This window comes from Triticum aestivum, chromosome 1A (genome assembly GCF_018294505.1).
Source record: "Triticum aestivum cultivar Chinese Spring chromosome 1A, IWGSC CS RefSeq v2.1, whole genome shotgun sequence".
Lineage (NCBI taxonomy): Eukaryota > Viridiplantae > Streptophyta > Magnoliopsida > Poales > Poaceae > Triticum > Triticum aestivum.
This window is the reverse complement of record NC_057794.1, coordinates 582,763,147-582,771,839: the sequence shown is the minus strand read 5'-3', so window position 1 is coordinate 582,771,839 and position 8,693 is coordinate 582,763,147. Positions and strand designations below refer to the sequence as shown.

The following is an 8,693-nucleotide window of genomic DNA, read 5'->3' as shown; positions in this document are numbered from 1 at the left end:
GAGTTGTGTATCATAATGTCGCCTACTCCTAGAATATATGCATTTGATATAAAGAGGAAAAAGAAAACAAAGTGTGGTTAACTTGATAGAATTACTGAGAGCAGCCATCGACTCAATTATAAGTGAATTTTATTGATGATTGTTAGATGAAATGTTGAAGCTAATATGTATAAATTATTTGATATGAATGCTGATTTTCAAAATTACAAAGGTAAACATGGTTCCATCTACACCCGTACGAATAATAAATTTTTAAAAAATACTAAAAAAAATCAAAACATTCTGAAATTTGGCGGTATAAAACTCGGTCGACCATTCTACTCACCTGTGAAGCTTTGTGACGAAATAGGACTCGTGGTATTCTTAGAGAACAAAATACAATCGGGGCCCTACTATTCATCAGAAAATATCTTCCAATATAACTTCGACTTTGTCATTTTTGCTTAGAATGGCATTTCCTTGTGAAACTTTATACACCTGTTGGATTTGTGCACTTATGTGATCATGTATTCTTAGAGTGATTATTTTAAGGGACCCCAAATTATAGTTTCGCCCCGGAGCCCCAAAATATTAGGACCGGCCCTGTCTACACGGAGAGCGTAGATGGATTTGTATAACTGTTGTACACACGACAAATACTATGCACGACGTGCACGACCGCCCATCTGTGGCTGTGCTGCCATCTGTTCGCGTGCACTAACAGTCTGATTTGGTTGTCGTCTGTAAATCGTGCGCATTGTAAATCGTGCGCACAGTATCGTGTATATAGCAGTGCTCATTTAAGAAGGAGAAACTTGAGTTTTTCAACTGTTCGCGGTCCATGCATGCAAGCATCGGTCCGGTCACACTCGACCAGCCGAGGAGCCCAGCGAGTGGTCTTTATACAAGTGCCGCCTCTATGCACCAACAAACAAGTTGCAACATAACTAATGGAAAAACAAGTTGCAATATTGAAACTGTTAACAATGGATGCCACGACAACATGAAAATATAACGATAAATTTACTTACGAAGAACTCAATTATAATCAACAAATTTACAAACTCAATGGTTTGCTCCCGCACTTATTTACTACCATGGCAATACAAATTGCTCATGGATAGCGCGCCCAATCCTATCTCAAAGATGGAAAAGAACAAAGAAAGAAAGAAAGAGAAAGAACTTTATACAAGTAAATTCTATTGGTCAATATAAGCTAGACGTGTGTGCATGCAATCTGTTGCGCACCGACGGTCAAACGCCCGCTCTACTCTTTCATGCATGTGCGCCATCACCGGACACTCACCAGCGCTGTTGCTCGCCCTGGAGTTGGAGCTGGAGTGCTTGGAACTAGAACTGAAATTGGGAATGGAGAGGACGAGATCCTTGACTTCTGAGCTGGACGACCGAATTTGCGTGAGCATCTTGCTGAACTTGGGCTTCCTCCTCGTGATGGCGATGGACACATCGTTGGGGAAGAGGTCTCCACACACGAAGGCGTGGTACAAGGTCGTGGCCAGCACGGCGGTCACGGTCACAACAGCGATCACTGCCAGCCCCACCGCCAGTGCCCGCGTCAACAGGTTGTCCACCTCTGATGCATACAACGCCGTCGCTAGGGCCACACTTGTCATCGGGAATGTGTAGGCCCACCAGGCCAGCGAGAATCTAAACCCCGTGAAGAGGCTGATGCGCACTACTAGCGACATGTAGAGGAAGAGCGAGATGAAGTAAAGGAGCTTGGCGCCGTCATTGAACTCGCCAGAGATCCTGGCCCATGCCATGGACGCGACGCTCGGCGCGGCGACAAAGAGGAAGAAGACTGGGTGGAGCTCCTTGGGGAGCTGCACATTGGTGGGGAGCCTCTGGTAGAGAGTGACGAAGAGCACGGCGTAGTGCGCGAGCCCAACGGCGAAGAAGAAGATGGGCAGCTCCCTGAGGCCCATCTTGGCGCCGAGCAGAGCACCGACGAAGTTGCCGACAACGGCAAGGTGGTTCGACGGGTTGGCCACTTTGGAGAGGCGCCGCTCTCCACTAGACATCCACTGTCCGTAGATCTTTAGGCCGAGGCAGAGGATGGGCAACATGAGGAGGTTATAGACGACGTGGTGGATCTCCCAGACCGGATGCGGCTCACCCTTGACGAGGAAGAGACAAGCGATCGAGGGTGCGAAGAAGAAGTTGACGCGCACAGGATGGTGGAACTCACGACGGACGGCCTCGAAGTAGAAAATGACCTTGAGGAGGTAGGCGACGGAGACGATGACGGTGAGGGCGACGGAGACCCACCAGAAGACGTAGTTGGCGGTGGGGTGCACATGCAAGAACGCCATGGAGGGCTCCGACTCGAGCGTCTTCCACAACATGGCCTGGCTGTTCACCCCGAGGCACATCCCGAACGCGCTGATCGGGAACCGGAGAAGGAATGGCCACGTCTCGTCCTCGGGAAGCACCGGGACCTCCGTCGACTGTGCATATCCACGCCGTTGTTAGAGACGATTACACATGGTTTTGGCAGAGAAAATAAAATACTCTCTTTGTCTCAAAATAAATGTGTTAATTTTGTATTAATTTTAATATAACATTGCACTAAAGTTGAGACACTTATTTTGAGACGGAGGGAGTATTTTGAAATGGATGTTCGTTGGTACATACCCGAAGGGTGTCGAGCTCTGGGCCTTCGAGTGCGGCGAAGTAGCGGTCGGCTGTGGGCACGTCATCGTCATCAGAGTTGGACGAGGCGCCGTCATCAACGTGAGGTGCCGGCGGATCCTGTGGCACTCCTCGGAGGGTGGAGAGCTGCCGCTCAAGGCGACCGGAGAAGGTTTTGAACTGATCGAATCGGCGGTCACGCTCCCGCGTGCTGTCGCTCCGCGGCACCGCAGGCACCTCCCCGCCACCTCTGGCCACCAGGGACGGCTGTGCGTGGAGCTGGGGCTGCTGAACCTCACTTTGTGGAGTCTCACTTGGTGGTGCGGCGCCGGCGTCCCTGGTACGGGGCATTCTGCTGGGGTGGAGCGCTGACCGCGAGTCCGGCACGTTGATGGAGACAGACAACGGCGGCGTGTCCCCGGACGTCGACTCACCGTGAACCGCCGGCAGGGCCGCCTCCTTCATCCTGCCGCCACCAGCAGCCGTAGCCTCCGTCAAAACGTCATGGTGGTCACCGGCACCCGCTCCGGCCAGCCCCGCCATCCCTATCTTGCTGATGCTGGTCTCCCTGGACGCCATGGTAACAACAAGTCCTCTCTCTCTCTCTCTCTCTCTCTCTCTCTCTCTCTCTCTCTCTCTCTCTCTCTCTCTCTCTCTCTCTCTCTCTCTCTCTCTCTCTCTCTCTCTCTCTCTCTCTGGACTGTCGACGCTAGCAAAGCTCCTGGAAACGTACGCACCAGCTGGTATAGTTCGTAGTGAAGGTGGATACATGTGCATCGCTGCGTGGCCACACCTTATATACGCACACTCATGGCGCGTGTGGGACAAACGACCAGCAACAGAGGGACCGCCCGAGCTCGCGGATATGATCTTAAGTAGCGCGCTGGCGGGCCGCCAGTCAAAAGATTGATTTGCCGAGGCGGCTGGTATCCTTATACTATACTATTATCATCTAACTTGAGTGCAAGTTAGATTCACACCGTATTACTTTTTCTTGGCGCCAGGAGTATTTGGTGTTTAGCATATGTACCTTGCTTAGAAGTTGAGCCATGTGAGTTGGTTTCATAAAAATATGTGGCTTGTTTGACCCTCTTTGAAGGTTGAAGTGCTCGTCTGGTTAACCGCTCATACTAGTATTTTAACTCAAGAGACAACCTGTTAAGAAGTGAGTGGAATGGTAAAGAAGATGGATGTATGCGCTGTGATCATCGATCACCTTTCCTTTTAATGTTCTTTGCTAGATTCATTGGGGGTGTTGTAAGATGTTTGCTAGATTCATGATAAGCTAAATTTTATATTTATATTTACTATATTGTCAAATGTATATGTTACAGTTTCCCTTCATTTGTTTTGTAATAGCTGATGTACTGTACATGTGGATTTTTTTTTGACGTGAATAGCAGGAGCTCTACCTTTGCTTTATAGTAGGAGAAAAAATGGGTACAGAACGGATGCCCCGTCGGGGAGGATCCGAGTTCAGACACTCCAACATCAGTGGGAGGTTTGATCACTCATACAAAGATGAAAATCAGAAAACACAAACACTCACACTCACTCCCTGAAACACCTAACATCCTCTTGAATTAGTCCCGTGAGAGCAATGGCCGATAATTCCTTCAGCTTGAAAATTCTTCTTCCGCTCCTTCCATAAGTTCCACAGTATGTATGCCGCCAATGTGATCTCCTCGTTGATTTTCTCTTTTGGCCGGTTCGCAATGTATAATCTGTCCCAGCATTCTCCAAGGTGTACTCCTACATCCAATCTTAGCTTTAAATCCACTATGTTTAATTCATACATAAATCAGAACTCAGCTATTAATAGCCTTTGCGAAATAGTACGTGCTAAGGTTGGCCTATAATTTGTTTTGGTTAAAACATATTTATAATATCTCTCTCTATTTATTAAAGCATTATTGGCAGGGCCAAGCAGCATGGCCATGTAGAGGGGTTAGTTCCTCATCTAGTCGATAGAGGGGTATCCATTCTACAGTATGCTGATGACACTATCCTATTCATGGAACATGACATGGCTAAGGCACGTAATATGAAACTTATCTTATGTCTCTTCGAACAATTGTCTAGCTTAAAATTTAACTTTCATAAGAGCGAGTTGTTTTGCTTTGGGAAGGCCAAAGACGAGGAAAACACTTATAGACAATTGTTCGGATGTGAATTAGGTGCTTTACCATTCAGTTATTTGGGTATACCGATCCACCACCGTAAATTATCTAATAAAGAATGTAGGTGTATTGAAGAACGAATTGAAAAAAAACTTAGCTGCTGGAAGGGCAAGCTTATGTCATATGGAGGTCGGCTAGTCCTGATTAACTCCGTACTGACTAGTATGCCGATGTTTCTACTTTCGTTCTTCGAAATTCCGAAAGGGGTTCGGAAGCGACTTGATTTCTTGAGATCTCGTTTCTTCTGGCAGTCGGATGAGGCCAAGAGGAAATACCGTCTCACGCGATGGAATATCCTTTGCCGACCTAAAGACCAAGGGGGTTATGAGCAAATGGCTATACATCGCCTTTTGGTTAAGGTTCCTTTGTGTATTAAAATCTTTATGTGGTTCGTCCGCAAGCGAGTGATACTCATAAAGGACAACTTAATCAAAAGGCGATGGGATAGGAAGTTCACGGTGTTGTTTTTGTGATCAAGATGAAACAATACAACACTTATTTCTTGAATGCCCACTTGCCAAGTTATTTTGGAGAACGATTCATATAGCTTTCAATATTAATTCTTCAGTCGATATTGCGTCGTTGTTTGGGACGTGGTTAGCTGGGGTTGAACAGATTACTGCGGCTCGTATTCGGATTGCAATATGTGCGCTATTATGGGCTATATGGAACTGCATGAATGATATGATTTTTAACAGACAACACTTTAACTTGCTTGCAGGTCATCTTCAGAGCTACAGCTTGGATCCGTACGTGGTCCTTACACACTCCTATGTACTCCGGGGAGCCTTTGGTTACTGGGTGCAACCAATGGGAGACGGTAGCACGAGTTATATTCAACCGGTTCGAATGACGCTCGCATAACAGGATAGGAGTCTAGGGAGCTTATCCTTCATATTACCGTATCGGTTGCCTTTCTCAGCATGTAATTTTTCTTTTTTACTTTGCTTTGCTCCGCTTGCGAGCTGTAAGACTATTATAACTGTCTCGGTACTTCATGGATTTTTAAGAAGATGGCTGCATGCATCATCATGATGCAGAGGCCGGGGGCAATGCCTCCATTTCCATTTTTTTTTTGTTAAAGTAGATTTTACCTAGTATTGTAGAGAGTTGCTATGTTATGTATGTATGTATGTATGTATATAATCCATAAAATGCTAACAACCGGGATTAAGCGAATGCGAAGGGAACAAAGAAGACAAATCAATCACGTATTGCTGACAAAAGCAAAGATGTCATGCCACGTAACTTACATCATGACTCGTAGGAATCAGATAACTTTGTTTAACGGCATGGAACCAGACTGCTTAGTGTCTTAGTATTTTACCTTTTGGCGGGCAAGCCTAGTGTCTCATGTGTACACTTAAGAAACCGAACTGCATCGTGGGGATTGGTTATTAAACTCTGTGATGTGATGGCTTGTTTCCCTGTTATTTTAATAATATAATAAAGAGATACGCAGCAAGGGCTCCTTAATCTGATAAACAGAGAAGTTTTTCTTTGGAAATGAAAACTTTTATTGGTTTATATCACCATCATCTAGACGATAGTATCATACGGTTTCAAGGGAGGGCAAATAATAGTATGATACAATTTAAAGAAAAATGATACTAGAAAAAGAAAGGGTAGTTCGATACAACTGTAAATTCTTCTTTCGGCCTCGTCGTCATAGATTTACATAGTAGTTTAATATATCTGCAAGATCTCAACTAATACAGATTATGTCGCTACGTATCGGTTGCGCTGCATGCCGGATACTAGAGTGTACCATCTTCAACAGCGGTCGACCAAGCTCAAAAAAAGAAACTGCTATCCACCAGGTCAGTCGTCAGCCGCGCCGGCACGGAAGGAAACACGAAGATTCCACCCATCAACACACAGGCGGCATCGCACGTAGCCCCAAAAACTAGATATGCGACTGTACATGGTGGGAGTAATTTAAGCAATAACATAAGATTCAACTCAGTTAATTTACTTATGTGGCAATAATTTAATCAGAAGATACATGAGCTGAGTAACATATCTATTTATTCATACTATGGGTAACATCACATACACTAAGACAAAATGAGTATATAACCTAATAAATAAAGTGTTATATGAAATGACGGGGCTATCTACGTTGTTGGGGTGGCTGTGGCCCCCAACATTGGGCCAGCTTGTTAAGGAAAATTTTCTTTGAGCGCTTAGGTGAAAACCTTTTTAGCTTTTGGCCCTCCAAACACTGATATTTACCTTTCACCCTCTAACTGATTGTGTCTAGCTCCGCCACTAGTTGTATGACATCACATATATGTTACTACTCACTATAGAGGTAGTAATATAGACCACTAACATATGCATATTATTAGTCTAAATTACTTTTCACTATAGAGGTAGTAATATAGACCACTAACATATGCATGTTATTAGTCTAAGTTACTCCCCACTATGGATAATCTACCTATAGCGTGCATCCCCATCAGCGCATCCAACGGTCATGGAGGATTCTTCCGTGCCCCGTTCGTTTCTCCATGTCGAAAATGCAACGTCATTGCTGACTACTCCGGTTGCCGTTGCCGCCGTCTTCTTCACCCGGCATTCAGCCGGCGATCGATCGAAGGAGGCGGAGTTCTCGTGCATGCATGCATGCAACCTCGACGTGGGGAGATGATGCAACATGATGCGACAGAGAACTCTATCGATCGACCATGCATGTTTTTTTTTTTGAGGAAATGGCAGCTTTTTTGGCGATATATTAAGAGGGAGCAAATAACAGCAAACAATCTGTTACAGATCAATGCTGTAAGCAATAAGCAATTGCTTCAGCCAAGTAAATAAAATTAAAATTGAGAACAAAGAAGGATCGGTCTTAGTCTTGCTTAGGTGGAGGTTCAATCTCACAATCTGAGATTCCATGCATAGTGACAGTAGGCTGTAGAATGTCCTGCTTGACGAGGTGGAAACACTTTCTTCATTCTTGTTCGAGGATTCAAAAACTCTCCGGTTACACTCATACTAAAGGTCCCAGCATGTGTAAATTGCAGCTGAGAGCCTGTTCGGCAATCTACCAGCCCCATGAAATACCGGAGCACACAGACCGACACTTTGGCGACTCCGTGAAAATGGCCTGTGGGCCGCTCTGCTCCAGGATGAGGAATGGCCGATCCAGGAGCGGAGAGTTGCCGAACATGCTCTTAGTGCCTAGCAGGCCGGAGAAGTTGCACCAATGGAATAAGGATTCAGCCTGATCAGCTGAGGTGCACAGCGAGCTGCAGTTCATACACTGTGCAACAAGGTACCAGACCGATCGAGAGAAAGAGCACTAGAGAAGCATATGCGAGTGCAGCGTTTTGGTGTCCAGACTCATCTGCACCAGGCCGAAAAAAACCCGAAACAAATACTAGAAAAATTCAAATATTTTTTGTGTGGTAGATAATTTGATGGGTGAGGTTCTCTCTAATTTTTAGATTAACTGGACACCTGAGTAGCTCTCAGCAAAAAAGACAATTCGGGTCGTGAACAGTTAATATTTTTATAGACCCCGAATTTGTCCTTTCTGCCGAGAGCTGCTCAGATGTTCAAATGACTTAAAAATTAGAGCGAACCTCACGTATGAAATTATCTACCACACAAAAAAATAGATTTAAAAAAAAAAAATTAGTATTTCTTTTGAGGTTTTTCGTCGAGGGGATGCAGCTAAGCGTGGCTCAGAAGTGGATTATACCGAGCAGATGCAGTGTAGTTTTCTCTTCCTGATCACAGAGCACTTGACCAGTGGACTCGCTGTAGCTCCATCTAAGAACAACCCTCCTTGTTTTACAAACGCGACTAACTAGAGACCGGCTAAAAGCTACTCTACCTGACAGCGTACTGATTCAAACCTCTGTCTATCTGCCACGT

At 45.4% G+C, this 8,693-nt stretch overlaps 1 pseudogene; it reads right to left on the bottom strand.

Annotated features, from left to right (window-relative positions):
* Nucleotides 1-586: 586 nt before the first annotated feature.
* Nucleotides 587-3,210, bottom strand: LOC123055758 (S-type anion channel SLAH2-like; annotated as a pseudogene).
* Nucleotides 3,211-8,693: the final 5,483 nt, after the last annotated feature.